The sequence below is a fragment of the Girardinichthys multiradiatus genome, chromosome 23 (assembly GCF_021462225.1).
Source record: "Girardinichthys multiradiatus isolate DD_20200921_A chromosome 23, DD_fGirMul_XY1, whole genome shotgun sequence".
Taxonomy (NCBI): domain Eukaryota; kingdom Metazoa; phylum Chordata; class Actinopteri; order Cyprinodontiformes; family Goodeidae; genus Girardinichthys; species Girardinichthys multiradiatus.
In genome coordinates this window covers 48,445,923-48,462,160 of record NC_061815.1, presented here as the reverse complement: position 1 = coordinate 48,462,160, position 16,238 = coordinate 48,445,923, and the positions used below count along the sequence as shown (strand labels likewise).

The 16,238-nt window shown below is 38.3% G+C and overlaps 1 long non-coding RNA gene across 2 annotated transcripts in view; it reads right to left on the bottom strand.

Moving 5' to 3' along the window:
• Positions 1 to 4,796: 4,796 nt before the first annotated feature.
• LOC124860945 overlaps positions 4,797 to 16,238 on the bottom strand; it is a 29,243-nt gene continuing 17,801 nt past the window's right edge. For both annotated transcript variants that reach the window (XR_007036510.1, XR_007036511.1), the window contains exons 2-4: positions 5,436 to 5,562; positions 5,015 to 5,358; positions 4,797 to 4,918 (exon numbers count right to left, since the gene is read on the bottom strand). This is a non-coding gene — a long non-coding RNA (uncharacterized LOC124860945). The remainder of the gene's footprint in view (positions 4,919 to 5,014; positions 5,359 to 5,435; positions 5,563 to 16,238) is intronic.

The following is a 16,238-nucleotide window of genomic DNA, read 5'->3' as shown; positions in this document are numbered from 1 at the left end:
ACCATAAATGGTTCTCTTGGCTGAAAATCTACAATTTATGTCATGTTGTTTCTTTGATAATGTGTAGAATAATAGCTTTTGAACTCTTTGGCATTTATCAAATGAAATGAAAGCAGTTTTTAGAGGAGTCAAATTAAAGCCATGTGTTGTTAAAACCTGATACACTGTATGCGTTCCAACTGGTTCAAGGAGACAAATTCATGATTCTACCAGACTATCACGAAGCATAACTTCTTCCAGACAAAATGGAGCTATCAGGGGGGGGGGGCTTCCACCCTGATGAAGTGTCCTATCGCTGAGTTGTCTCCTCAAATCGGGTGCTCTATTCCACTTAAAGGCGACCACAAGATGCAGGAAAGGCCATCTTATCTGTACAGTTTGAGCTTCTCTCTGTGTGTCGGTGATGTGTGTATTTTTAACATTATCGGCTGTCTGTATCAGCTGTTCGAAGTGAAATAATGAAAGTTTTTAAATTGTTTGTTATGAGCACATCTGTCTTGTGTGAAGTTACTGTGAGAAAACCTTGAAGGTATTTCAGCGAGTAAGTTATTTTTTCAGCTCAAGGTTCAATGTTTTGTACACTGTCTGTGATCAGAGATGCTTTTATGGTCACTTCTAACTGAATTGTTCATACAACATGCATGCAGATATAAGCTTAATTAGGCAGTGTGCTTTGAGGTCCTGACAGATATGATTTTTAGCAAACAGTTGACAAATATGGCTAATTAACTTTGTTTTGATCTCATTCTTTTAACACACAGAAAATATAAATGAGCAAAATGCAAATCCTTGCTGCAAAGATAAACTGAGTACAAAAATGTGAAACATAGAAACTAAATCCTATTTTGTCTTTTGTTTTAAGTTTTTGTGACACTAGTGGCCTTTAATAATAGTAATCAAGGAGGAAATGGCCAGAGAAAGCAGGGGGAAGACATGCAGCAAAGGTCCCAAGGTTAGGAACCGAACTCTAGACGAATGAGTCAAGAACTAATGGGCTCTGTAATTGGTGTTTTATGCATCTTTCATTAGCAGAAGTTCAATTTTGTTGCCTTAACAATCTGTCATCCTGCCCATGGCTCAACAACTGAAACAAATGATGAAAGTATACTGTGCTCTAAGTAGGTGACGTTACAACTATCTGATTCATCTTAGGGACATTAAATTGAACTAAATCAAGCTAATCAAGAGCTATCCCATCTCTGTCCATCCATCCATCCATCCATCCATCCATCCATTCATCCATCCATCCATCCATCACAGGGTAGCCCCAAACATATTACAAAATGTATCAATGATTTTCGAAATATAATATATGTTTGTGGGGCTGTCGTGGCTGACACGCCTCTTCAACACTGCGTGGCGGTCGGGGACAGTGCCTCTGGAATGGCAGACTGAAGTGGCGGGGGTGTGTTCCAACTATTCAATTCAGTTTATTTATATAGCGCCAATTCACAACACATGTCGTCTCAAGGCTCTTCACAAAGGGTTTGGAATGGTGCGCGGTTGTTGGGGAGGTTAGATTAAACAACTGAGTGTTAGAGTTTGGACATTTTAGAATGAGCTATATGTAGGGGTACTAAGTAAACTTATAACTTGATAAAGTTTGTCCATCTAGAGCCCACTGGTGGCCACTGTTATACTAAAAACCACAATGATTGGGGTTCCTCTCTCTGTCAGACTGATTATAACCATTGGAAAAGAGAAGGGGTCGCACAGGTAGCAGAAATGGAGGTTGTGTTTGAACCTCAACCATAACTGAACCGGTTTAGGCTAAACCTGACTCCCCTTTACTCCATCCAACAGAGAGGGAAGAAGGCAGAGGTAAAAATAATTGAGAGTGTTGTGTCCTGTTGCATTGTGTGAAAGGTGGGTAACTTTAAAATGGGCTAAGTCAATTGAATCGAATCATACAGATTTCATGTCAGGTTCATACATTCCAATTAATTCGAACAGTGCAATCAGATAGTTATTTATTCAAATTGGATAAAAGGTTTTTCTATCTAAGGAAACCCAGCATATTGATTGGTGTTGACTTTGCAGCAATCCCTCATACTGAGCATGCATGTAGCGACAGTGGAGAGGAAAAACTCCCTTTTAACAGGAAGAAACCTCCTGTATAGGGTGATCACACTCCTCAGCCTCCCTGGTAAGGCCTATGCCAGGGTATTGGAAAGGAGAGTCCGGCCGATAGTCTAGCTTCAGGAAGAGCAGTGTGGTTTTTGTGCCGGCCGTGGAACACTGGACCAGCTCTGTACCCTCTACAGCAGGGTGTCAAACTCCAGTCCTCGAGGGCCAGTGTCCTGCAACTTTTAGATGTGTGCCTGGTCCAGCATACCACAAACAAATGGTTGCATTTCCCCCTCAGTATGCAGTCAAGTCCTCCAGAGTCCTGCTAATGACATAATTATTTTATTCAGGTGTGTTGAAGCAGAGGAACATCCAAAAGTTGCAGGTTACCGGCCCTCGAGGACTGAAGTTTGACTCCTGAAGGTTAATGGGAGTTTGCCTAACTGGTCCATATGTGTTTTGTGGACCTAGAGAAGGCATTCTGCTGTGTCTTCGTAATCATAGTCATAAATAAACCTCGCTTTAACTAAGAAGTTAATGCCCAGGTATTGGTGGCTCCTGGGGAATGGGTTTAAAAGCAAGTGTTTTATTTTGCTCATGGCATCACACACCCTAAAGCCGTCTCTGTCGCCAGACAACATATAGATGTTAATCAGCACCTGACATGTGACAATGACACCAGAAGGGTATCTGGTACATTAAATCATAACACTAAAAAGCTCCTGACTAAGCATCAACACGTTACAAGGTGGAAGTGAAAATGTGCTCCAGGCAAAGGCAACATTTCCTCGGCTGAATGATCGAAACATCAGGTTTATAAGGTTTTGGGGATTTTTAACTAGAATGAAGAGCTGCCTGGTACATCCACTGTCTGGTTTTGTGTTGACACTTCATTTGTTTGTTTTCAGATAAAAATGTAGCTTTAATGCACAAAGGTTAACTACTACTAACCAAACCTTAAAGACAGACTGATAGATAGACTTGTCTCTGACCTCCTCTGAAGCCATCGTGCACGTTGGCTCGGGTTCAGCTGCTTCTAGCCAGTTAACCAAGGGCATGAAGCCCAACAGTGTGTGAAATGAACACTTAGTCGCAGTAAAGGTCCCTAATCGTTCTGTCACAATGTATTGCTTGTAAACTAGGAGAAAATCTCACTGGCAAATGCAAACAAACACACGTCAAGATCTGCACACACACCCACACACACTCTATAATCCTCTCAGCCACTCTTGTCTTTTACACTCCCTCCCTTGCTGCTGGCGACACTGCTTGTGAAGCACGGACGATCGTAAATTCCCTGCCTTGATTTTGTTAACCTTTACGGCGACCTGGTACTTCTCTGCTTGGCGTTCTAGCACCCACTCAGTCACAGATGAGGCCCCGCTGGTCTCCGCCGAGATGAACCTCGGAGCTTCTGCAGCTCATCGCTCTCAGGCTGTTGGCTCTGCTGGAGGCAATGGCAGAACAGCACCAACACACCTCTGAATTACATGGCACTTTCAAACTTCAGGATAGATGGTTAAACCAAATGTCATGCATAATGCTTTTGTTAGTGTTTTGGAAAAGGATCAGGGCTGTAACAACTAAGTGAAGAAACTCAGTATCTAACCTATATTGTAGAATGGAGCCTTTAACTTTTGTGCTTCTATTCTGACTTGAAATGTATTTGTTACAATTATCTGTGTATTTGTTAGTGATATTAATAAATTAGTCATATGGCAAATTTGCCAAGTGGAGACGTTCTGTAAAAACATTTTTAAAGATGTGTCTTTTCTTTGCATGTACTAAAAGTTATAACATGAGATATTAGACTAGAAGAATAATGTCATAATTAAGCATTTATGAGCAATAAATGAAGATCTCACACCTTTAGGCAGCTTAAGCATTGTCTTAGACACAGTCCTCTCAGATACTTAACCTAATTCAGTCCACATCAATCTGTGCATATAAAGCTTGTATATAACCGAGTCTCCCTCCAGCTTATCTCCTGATGGTCATTAGACTGAGGGAGAATGTGTGTAACATACACATCTCTCTGCCTGTTTACATGTTCAGTCTCCTGAGGTCAGCCAAAGGCCAAATGTGCAGATTTTTTTCCTGATGAATAAAATGTAGCTGTATTGTTTTAACAGAATGTGTAACTAATTATAGCAACATGATAAAAGGGATATGACTTATTTTCTATTTTCCTGGTATCAATTCTTTTCAGATATGAAACTAATTGACATAGAAAACAAATATCCAAATTACTTAACATATGAGACATTTATCTTGAAAGGCATACAACCTCAAATCATTTGTCTAGATTGGTTGTTTTCCTTTTTTAATTTCTTAATTTAAATGTTTGCGTATTTTCATCAACAATAACAATATATTTGGCCACTCTTGCCGTTTTTTTACCAGGTTTAATCAATGAATGTGCCTAAGTCAGCTTTAGAGTAAAAATCATTGGATATTTATGGTCATGTTTACTATGAAATTAAAAAGAAAGGAATAAGAACACGGTCAAAAAAAAAGATGCATGAGGTGTGCTGCACTCAAAAGTTTTATTTTTAAGAAAAATCTGTGAAAAACTTCAATCCTGAAATGAGTACTTTGTACTAATATATATATATATATATATATATATATATATATATTTATATATATATATATAATTTTAACACTTAGAGAAGCGAACTCAAACACAGCAATCAGTTTCTATTTTTAATACATGTTTGCAGAAAGTAGGAGAATGTCATTGTTTTTGCAATAGATCTGACCCACATACAGAGAAACACTCTGAACAAAATCAGTAAAAGGTTATTTATTTAAAGGAAGATAATTAGGAATGTAATGATCGAAACTCCAACTGTATGGAAAAAGGGGAAGAGAATGAGTGAGAATAGGGAATTGAAAAGCTAATGAAAGTAAGAACAATAAACTAATGATCGATAGTTCTGCTTACTAAGTAGCTGTGGTCAGGTCGCCAGGGGTAGAGAGATTCAGGATCCATGTTAGACAAAGGTGAGTCTGTAGGAGGTTCCTTGGGTGCTGTTCAGTGTGAGTTCGGAGCGGACAGGAATGAGTTTGGTGTGCAGGTGTTTACGTCGGAGGGTGGACAGGTTACGCTTACAGTTTGGTCCAGGAGATGACGGGAGCAGGAAACTGCCAGCTTGATGTGAATCCAAACGAAGACAGGAGATAGGATATGAAATCCACAAAGCATCGATAGGCTTCATCATCCAGAGTAATTTCCGAAGACGTAGTCAGTACACAGTGACATAGATCCAAAGCTTAGGTTTTCTAAATCTGCAAAAAGAGCAAAGACAAAGTTACACGAGGTCAAAGAACAAAGCAAAAACTTAATGTTTGGCTCACGCTTGTACCACTGGTGGCAAAACACTCTGGCAACGAAGTGCTGGCAGCCTCCTGCTTAAGTACTCATCAGAGCAATCAATGGAAGTAGCACCTATCACCCAGAACACCTGAAAGCTCCAGCACCGTGTAGCATTTCTGTAAAGATAACAGTATACTATATTTTAAATCAATGTAAATGGATGGCGACCAATAAGGTCAATGGGATAGTTTTTCTCAGAAGATAGATACGACTCATGAAGGAGCAGACAGACTAGAAGTATGCAGTTGCAAGTGCCTTGTATTTATAGTGAGAAAAATTATATACATATTTACAACATCAGTGAAAACATCCGAATGGCCATATAAAATGTTCAAGAGAAAAACAAAAACATAATTAATCAATCAATCCCACAGTTCTTTAATTGATAGACCCACACTCTTCAGTTCATCCACCCTAAGCTGGAGTTGGTTAGAGGTCCCACACAAGTTAATTATAAAGGGCTTGGTGCTGTGCAGGTCATGGACTTACATAAGTCAGATCAGAATGGGGACAAATTGTTCGCTGGCTGCAAGGAGCCTCTTACCTATATATATATATATATATATATATATATAAAATAAAAACATTCCAATGTACGCACAAATTCAATAAATGGTACTCTTTGCACTATAAATAATTTCAAACAATCATTTTCAGTCAATATTCATATTCAATAAATATAAAATTCAATATAAATTACATCCATGAAAAAAAAAATCCATATATGCACGATATAAATTAGTTGGCATGACATGTAAAAAACCTAATCTAAACAAGTGCTCAATAATCATTTAAGGACTTTATTGTTCACCAAATGGGTTATTCAAAACTAGTATGGGCGTCTGGATTTACATAGTCAGTAGTTCAGCAGCTACACAAACAGTGAAAATGAACACATGAAGCAAGCACAAAAACACAAACACAACCCAGATCCTGACAGAGAATAATGTTCTTGCAGAAATACATTTGAAATGAAGCATCAAAATGTTCGTATACAGTCATAAGTAACTTTTTTCATCGCTCTTTGAATCACTGGGTGATAGCTTTACATTTACTGTGAAAGTTTCCCTTCGTTGTTGCTGACAGACAGTTATACATGAACTGTGTTTAAATGTTGGGGGATTTATAATATTGACTGCCATCATCACAAAATGCAGTGGAGTTTACTGTAGTTTACAACTGATTCACTCAAGTAAACTTCTTTCCACTTCCTGATTTTGGAGCACAAAGTATGTGTGAGAAATGACCTCATTTTGTTGCCTCCACATCAGTCTGATCCAATGCAGGTGCAGCTGGTACTGTTGCCACAAAAACACACATTTGTTTGTCCTGGACTCACACATGCCCCATTCTATTCGAGCAGTGAGGAGTTTAAAGCAGAGAGCAGACTGAGTCTATATATAAGTCTGCTCTGTTTGAGCTGGAGGATTTACTTTTGGTTTGTCAACCTCTTAGCGCTATGGAGAGGAGGTCATGACCAACAGAATGTATCACAGCACCAGTCCTTGCAGCGCGAAGTTTCTGGTCAGCTCAGCATGTTGGAGCTCTGGTTTACCTTGTTATGGGGGGTTTTTATCAGGTTCACATGGAGGGGTTCAGACCCCTTCTCATCGGGTCACAGTCCCCTGCCATGTAGGCCTTTGTGCCTGCTTCAGGCAGCGTTAATCCATCTGTACTTGCTTCCCACTGAGCAACAAGTTTCTGACTTAGTGACATGGCTGTTTGCAGGGAGGGTTTTAGCCGTTGCCACAGTAATTGGTTCATCCAGCTCCCTATCACTCTCCCCGTTGAGGTGTTTGATTGGTCCGGCTTTCCAAGCAGGAGAGAAGGAGACAGAGCCGGGGATTAGGAGATGAGAAATGGCAGTGGTGAAAAAGGCATTCTGAGTTCAGCAACTTCACAGCTGATGGAAAATCCTGCAGAATTCTTCAAGAAAACAAAGACTTTCTCTTTGCTCCTACCAGCTCAGTGTAAGCTGTTTTAAACATTTTATTTAGTTTATTTGGTGCTTTCAAATGTTTTTCTGGCATTTGGGGTAAAACTGAGTAAAAATATACAGAAACAATTATACATTTATGATAAACACAAATTGACCAAAATCTTAACTCAAAAATCCTAATAGTTGGTGTTTGAGTTTACCTCAAATGAGAGACAAAGAAAGAAATGTCATAAAAGTAAAATGTAAAGATTCAAGTGGCTATCCAAGATGCTCTGTAAAGTTTAATATTAAATGATCAGATATGATCTGCACAAAACAATCCGAAAACAGGAACTCCACCACCAGAAATCAGAGATTTAACCTGTTCTGTAAACGCTTTCAGTTCTCTGAATCACGCAGCATCCACAGCATGATTCCTTAAGATCAGTTTGCATCAAAATGAAATTATTTAGTCAAGGTCATCAAGGTCGTCGACTACAATAATCTACCAACATTAATATTTTTAGTGGAGATGTGTTTTTATAAATATTCTAATTATTATAACACCAACCGGGTGAGAATCTGAAGAGACGACACCCAGAAGCTACTGATGAACCCATAGTAACAACAAAACCACACTACATGTTCCATTTCTTTTTTTAAAGCTCCTGTCTGCAGCGTGTTAATATAGAAAGGTTTTCTGTCTGCAGACATTCAGATGTTAGTTTGACTTATTAACTCCCTGTTTGTGTTAATGACAACTAATTGTGTAGATGATTTTAGTATCTAAATTAATCGTATTTTAACCAGACATAATCATAAATAATACATAGAGTTACTAAATACAGGTCATTTGAACATTACATGGAGTGTCTCAAGGTCTTTTATTACATTTAAATAAACATATCAGTGTCCTTTTGGAGATACACTGATGTCTGAATTAAGGGCTATTATTTCCTCTTCAGTCTCATCATATATGACAAATAGAGTACTCCGGCTGTTAATTTTTGAATTAACAAAATAACAAGGGCTTCATTTTATACATGTACTTTAAAGTATTACGTAATAAAATTCATTAGTGGCAGCCATAATTCTGATTGATTCTAATATGATCAGAATTATATAAAAGGTGGAGCATCCTCCACTATTGTAATTGTTGGTTAACAATACATTTTAATGTTTGTATCTTATTAGACTATGAAACATTAGTAGAGATGGAGGCCGAGGGGATAAAAAGGAAGCGTGTCTTAAATCACACCCTCCATGACAGTTGAAATACTTGCTATCTCCAGACCAGCTTTAAATCTGCCAACCAGAGCAAAGCAGGACAAGACAAATATCTTTGTCATTCTGCGGAGACATTTGCTTTTTTTCAGACGCTCTAGAGCTCCTTTTTAACTGATAAGACGACTGCATTCCTGCTGAACCCGCCGGCCGGCCCTGCCTGCTGACCCCATCTGACACTGTCCAGTCACAAGAGGCTCCACACCCCATACACACCGTGGCTGAGACCCAGCTTATCTGCCTCCCCATCTCTCTGTGGAAAGCATTCACCCGAACTGAAGAGCGTAGAGATACGCAGCAGCAGGCAGGGTGTTCTCTGACTGTACTCCACACTTTGCCTTTGATAACTGCCTTTATGGTTGTACTTTGAGTAATGTCAGACACTTTGTCAGGATTAGTTTTTTGTGTGCTGGTGGATTTTTTCAAACTGGTGTTTTCTTGGATTTTACTGTTTTAATATGTCTTCCATTTTTGGGATAAAGACTAAAATAAAAATTAACCCTAATTAATCAGATGTAGATTATTGTATTATTATTAATATTATTATCATTAATATTATTGCATTATCCTTTTTTATTTTAACGGCCTTAAAAATAAAACAAATAATTTTTTGTCTTTGTGATAGATCATAAAGCTGCTGCTTATAAGGTCACTGTGTTAGCCTTATCAGAATATATATATTTAATGACTGCTTTTTGTGTTAAAAATAATACAAAATAATATTCTTCCAAAGGTTTGAAAAAGAACTGAGGCAAACACATATTATTCTGGCAGACCATAAAGGGCAAAGCTGCTGCTTTTTCAAGTGACGAGAAGAAGAAATCTCGAATGCAATATGTTGATGGCATGTATCTGTTTCCAAGAGAACAGAAATAAAACAAGTTGTCAGATATGACGTCTTATTTTTGGAAAAACACACGTGTGTGCCTTGTCTTGGGAACAGTAACAAGAAAAAGCCTTCATCATTGAGTCCAGTTGGCCATTGCAGTAACTTCAGGTTAACAGAGGATAGAAATGAAGTTACTTAGTCCCGTTGTAAACCCCAGATTAACATGGTCTTATTCAGCATGAATTAGCTCACACAAGCTGTGGCGGTGGAGCTAAGAGTGACTTAGCGAGGCTTAGGCTAGCTCGTTCGGTGTCTGGGATGGGATGGAAAGTCTCCTGTGGGAAGACGGAGAACAGCAGAACAATGTTTAAGCTGGTAATTTCAGGAAGCCATGGGATCAGAGAAATAAAGACTCTCAAGTCCTTCATTTATACAATCTGAAGAGCAAGAGATACCTCCCCTGTGACAGTGTTCATATCTGACAAGAAGCCATTGAATCAACCTATGCAACTCAGCTTAAGCGACCCGTTAAGTGTGATTATGTTTCTTTCGTGAAGAAATATAATAAATCATACAAAACATTAGACTTTCCTTAGAGAATAAAATATGTGAACAGAGACATCATCAGCTGTAATTTTCCTCTTTCACTTCCTTTAAAAAGAAAACTTTCTCAATATGTTGATGAATTTGTGTTATTTCTGCAGCCTGTAGATCAATCTTGTTACCAGAGTTTTGAAGCATCTCAGTTCTCAGGGCTGGAGGAAATACAAAATCCCAAAACTTTACATTGTTAATTTGTATGCTGATTACAGATTTGGTAGAAACAAACCCCCATTAAATTAAAAATAAGTTAGGCCCCTAAAAAGCTACAAAACTTGTCTTTGTGTTTCACTGAATATTTTTAGTTTTCATTGAATCTGTTATTTTTAGCATCAAAACCATGATAGCTTTTTGCAAATGCTAATTTATACAGCTGTCATGTTTGCATTACATGCTTTATACCGAAGTATATGATCATGGACACATGGACACATAATGGGATGCACTAATGATCTCCGAGTGAAAAACAAACAGCAAAATGAAACTGGTAAGAATATGTGGTCAAAGTAACAATTTAAATTAAAGTTATGTAGTGTTAAAATCTAAAATAAATATAGAGGTTCATCTGCATGCTAGCATCTTATCAAGATCTTCAGTGCAGAAAACCACAGACATCTATGTAAATAATTGTTTATAGTAAATCTGACCGCTGTTTCCAGGTTCATAAAACAGCCATCACATTAAAGAGATGGCGCAGGATTTTTAGGAAGCTTCTGTTAGAAGCTTCCTAAAAAATTAATATCCTACCTGCAGTGGATAACTGGCCTAGTGTTGACATGTAGAATAAATCCAAATTAGGCACATACTGGAGGCTGAAACTAAAGGCTAGGAGAGACTTAAGCAACGTTCTTCCATCCCGAAACAAGTAACACAACTGTATAGATTTTGCTTATTTCTAGTACCTTCTCAGACAAAGGCCTGTCAGACCTTCTCAGCCTCCATGCACCATACTGGATATTTACTAAACAAACTATGAACTATGCCTTTAAGATGCTAGAGGTCATTTTTGCTCATGCCATCCTTGGACCTGTCATAAGCTTTAGTCTCTGGGAGAAATTGATTTGCATATCCACACAAGAAAAATGCAAAGAATTTCCTGCTGCAGGCACACGATGAACGGTCCATGAAAAGACAGAACTATCTGTCTAGTTTTCATAGCAGAATTTAGCTAAATGCTAAGCAGGCTGACATTGAATGACAAACCCAGTTTTCTTTGCTTCGAAAGCAGAAGGCAACTTTTTTTTAACCAGCTTATGTTGCAGCAGATGAACACCACTGGTGATATGATTCCTTTTATGCCACCTTTGTATGGATTGTTTTTTTTTTGCAGCAGCAGCAGCAGCAAGCAAAACTGAATCAGGTCTGTAACCTTCTACCAATGACCTTTTATTTATACACTGTGGGAATATTTAGTTTGTATGTTACTATACAGCACCCTATTAGATAAAGCACTTAATATTTAAGCATTTTATGGTGTCTTTCTTTCTCACTCAGCCTCATTTATACTCACACATAAACCATAGCAGGAATGCCCAAAGAAGATGGAAAAGAGGCACAATTCACACTATACATCATCTGACATGCCATTTTTCAGCTGCACCAGGCGAGTCAGCCACTTTACAATAGAGCCAGAATATTAGAAAGAAGATAAGATGTGAAGTGCCAAGTGAACAAGCTTAAAAACAACCAGTTTCCAGGTTATTTGTTTGTTTATGCAAATAAAAAATGTGTGAATTTCTGTTTAGAATTAAACCAAACTAGTATTGTGAATGAGCCAGTATGAGATACACACGGATTCATGTTATCATGGTATTAACACAAAAATATATAACATGATAAGAAAATATCCACTGTTATCTAAAACCAAAAAACAGCATTCTTTTCTCCTGCTTCCAATTACAAGTATGAAAATGTTATCTTTAACATTTATTTAGATTTTATTACATAAACCTAACCACTAGTATAAATTTAGTTGTAGTTTTTAGATAAATGCACTTTTTGTGCAGAGTATTATACCTTTTGTTGTGCTGCTCTTGATAGAGCAACACAAGTACAATAATCTGATGTTAGCTGCTTAATTACTCCCACTATCTGTTAGTCAGCCTTTAAATAGCTACTTAACAGACAGGCTACATGTAGTTTGGCAACTCTAGTTGAAATTAAAGTTAAAAGAGCCTTAATGACAGTGTTAGCTGACACTCCTCTAATTGTAACATCATGTTTGTCAGTGTTTTCTGTGATCAGAAATATTTTCAAACAGTTGAATTTATCTTTCTTGTAAGTGCTGGAGACGTTTTCCACCGATTGGCAGTATGCAACAGCAGCAGCAGGTTGGGGAGGGTCATCAATGTGTTACTCTATGCTATTTTAAGCCCCGGGAACAGTATAATGTGAAGTTTTACTGGTTTTAAGAGTGTAAAGTATGAACACCCCAATACAAAAAACTGGACCCTGCCTAATTGTAATAATCTTGTTTGGAAATATTGTATTCTAGTTGAGAAAAGCAGTCTTGGTGTCTAAACTGAAGGAACCCCAATCATCGCTGGTTAAGGTAAGGCTGTTCTAGAATGACAGCTAGCTACAAGCTATCCTCTCTGCAGACCTGATTGTTCATTGTAGTCTGGACCTGTCCTGTTTTGTGGATGAGCCAAACCACACTTAGACAGATGAAGACAGGACAGACTGAATAATGATAACGTAGAAGGTGACCAGCAGATCTTGTGGAAGGTTGTACTTCTGGAGTTGCCACAGGAAGTACAGTCTTCGTCTGTCTTAGTGTGGTTTGGCTCATCCACACTGTCTTTGAACACTGTCTATGTGTGAGGACCATCTCAAGTCCTGAGAAAGGGTGATTTCTAGGAACTGGAAGTGATCCACAGTAGACACAGTGCTGTTGAGGATGGTGAGGGGTTGCACTTTAGGGCGGAGATCTCCAGAAGTCTACTGTAATCTGAACTGCCTCGGCAGGCTAAGCTCCAGGTGGTTCTGGCCTTATCAGTAAACCAGACGATCCACCTCCTGTTTGTAGGCAGACTCGTCACTGTCCTGGACCAGACCAGTAACAGTGGCTCATCTGCAAACTTTAGGAGACCGGTCCGCTTAGGTGCAGTCATTGGTGTACATGAAGAAGAGGATTGGAGGATTGGAGAGCACACCCCTGGGAGGCGCCGGTGCTGATGCTTCTTGTGTACAAGAGCAAAAGATGTATAATATTCTATGCAATATTCATTAAAAAAATCTACATATACATTTAGTGGGTGTATGTAAATTCAAATAATATCTGACTGCATTATTATATCTGAGATTAAATCGGAGATTCACTGTCCACCGTTTAGTACCATCAGCAGTCAACTGACCTTAAGCTAGTTTAGTATTTTCTATATGAGTCTCAGTGAATAACAGCTTGAAACTCTACATGTGGAATTTAATAAGCAGATCATAGAATGCTACAACCATATGAAAACCAGAACATTAAAGAAAGGGAAACAAAAGAAACAGATAAATGGAGACAAAGGCCTTAAGTGAGGACACTTTTCAGCTGGGAGTCTTTGGTTGAAGTCTTGGTTTTGTGAAGAGGTTTCCTCTTTGCTTAGAAAGTTTAGTTTTTAGATGCAGTTCGGTCTCTAGTGGACCACCAGATTCATGACAGCTGACCACTGGTCCTAATGCAGCTTTTTCTAAAGAACTTTATAGCAGTACTTCTAACTCTGTATAGAACTACACATCAGAGTTGTCTATTTATTTATTATACTCATTTGAAGCATCAGCAGGTTTGAGTTTTTCTGGCTTCAGCTCTATTTTTTCAGTATAAATTAAACTATTGATTGTTTGATATTCTCACGTTGTCTCAAATGCAAACCATCTCTTTTTTACAACCTTGTTTCTTGATCATATCACAAATATAATAAATAGATAATTAACTGTATAACAACTACATGTATACTAAAGGTCTAAAAAGCAGAATTATTTGTAAAAGTATTTCTTTTCTTTGCATTTTTCTAAACATTTTTAAAATACTCATTCCAGTCTTGAGGGATTTCTTTGTGTTGTGGTCGCCATCTGCTGGTCATATATTGCAGCTACAACACAGAGACTGCAGCAGGACGAGTGGAAGAAACAGTCATGGTGAAACACCTTCATTTACCTCTGAGCATAGATAAGGACCTTTGCAGTGGTGTGTGACAAAAATGTTGCTGATGAACCCTGCAGGTGCTCCAGTCACTTTCATAAATCCTAAATCTGTCCCAAACACTGATTTAAACCCAAGCTCCTCTGCTCATAGCCAGGATCTGCTTTTTCACCACTCCTACACACTTTGTGGCAAGCGGCCATTTTGTACATGGAGATTTGCCTATTTGCAGCCTGCGTCTGCTTCCACAAACTTCAAAGTTTGCAGAGACGGGCGAGGCCACCAGTGAAGCCTGTGAACATTTCTTCACAACAGCCTGTTGAAGGATGGGATTTCTACCTCTGACTCAGTGAGACAAAGTCCGGCGCCACTTTCAAAGCTTGTCAGAGCACAGGGCCCCGAGGCAAAGCTTATTGTCCACAAATTGATCCAGCCCCCTTGGTTTTGTTTATTTAAATGAGACTCTTAGACCCTCGGGTGTTTGTTGAGGAAAAGTCAGAAATGCCAAATATCTTTTTTTTTTTTCCATCTTCGTCCTCTTTCGTCTTTCCTTTCTTCTTTTCTCTCATAGGCTCTCAGCTTGGTGAGCCAAAAATCCTTGGTAAACATCCCGGTCCAGCAGCTTTGTAGCACTGAGCCGGTCTCTCCCTCTGCTTTCCCCCTCTGCACTGGGATTGTTGGTGTTCAGCAGTTTCACTATTCACTAATGTGAATTTATAGTTCGCCTCACATCTGATGTCTAAACAATCAGAGACGGATCACAAATAATCAGAGGAAATTATGAAAAATTTAAAGATCAGCATAAACTTAGAATTTTAGGCCTGCTAACAGTGACTAAAGCTTTTGATTTTAGACTTTATTGAACACAGTGGTTACTTTCTTTAGACATACATTGTTTACAGGACTGGGGATTACTTGTTGCACAGCTATAGGATCATCACATGTCCCAATAAAAAATCAATTTTGTCCCTTTTAGGATATCCAACACTTCTAAAAACTAATATATTGATTTTATGTTCATATCTCACGTAGCCTAACTAGTTTTAAAATGGTGTTATTTACCCAAGATTAATGGATAGTGTTCCTTTAGTTCCACAATGTTTGCAACTGCAAATATTACTGGACAAATTAGTCTTGTAAGCGAGCAGCTTTGTTTCACCCAACTGACAGGTTGTGTCCCGAAACAGGTGGGGGAGGGGCGCCCCTGCATTTGTCTATGCTTCAGACAACTGAAGAAAACCCTTTTCACCCAAACACTTTCTCTTGAATCTTATTAAAAACCTTTAAACCATATAACAGTACGATCAAAACATTAAAACTAAGGGTGCAACATGCCACCTAAAATACAGAAACATTCAGTATTTGGCTAGAAATTATGAATCCTGTCTCAAATCCATAGGAGGCTTTTCCAACTCATCTTGATCATACTTTACATGTAGATATCAGACAACTATTTTACAGAAATGATTCAAATTTCAAGTTTTTCCTCAACCTAATAATCTTATACATTAACATTTTATTGTATGACATGGTCTCTCTAGTTTTGAGTAATATTACGATATAACGTATTTATTAGACATTATAAAGGTTAAGGTGAGCTTTATGAACATTTAGTAAATGAATGTTTTTTGGTTTATTATCATATTCCTTAGTAATAAAACACACATTAGGTACAATAAAGTAAAGAAAGCACACATATTAAGTATAAATTGTAACGGTAATACCATGAGTTCAGTTATGCTGCCTCGCTGCTGGTGCATCACCTGGTGGTCGTCGCCCTTATTACCGCAGCTCTAGGCCCGGCCCTGGCAGGCTGTTTTTCTGCTTGAATTATGGCACCTTATTTGAAACCATAGCTTACCGTCCATGCCTACTCTCATCATTGTGTCACAGTGAGGACACAACAAGGATTTATGGTGTTAAATATAAGACTGATGACTTAGAAAGGGAAATAAATTCTGGGCAGTGTGTGGTTTATATTTAACCTCTTTGTTTAGCCTGTTGATCCTAATAAAGACTTTTGCGTTTTAAT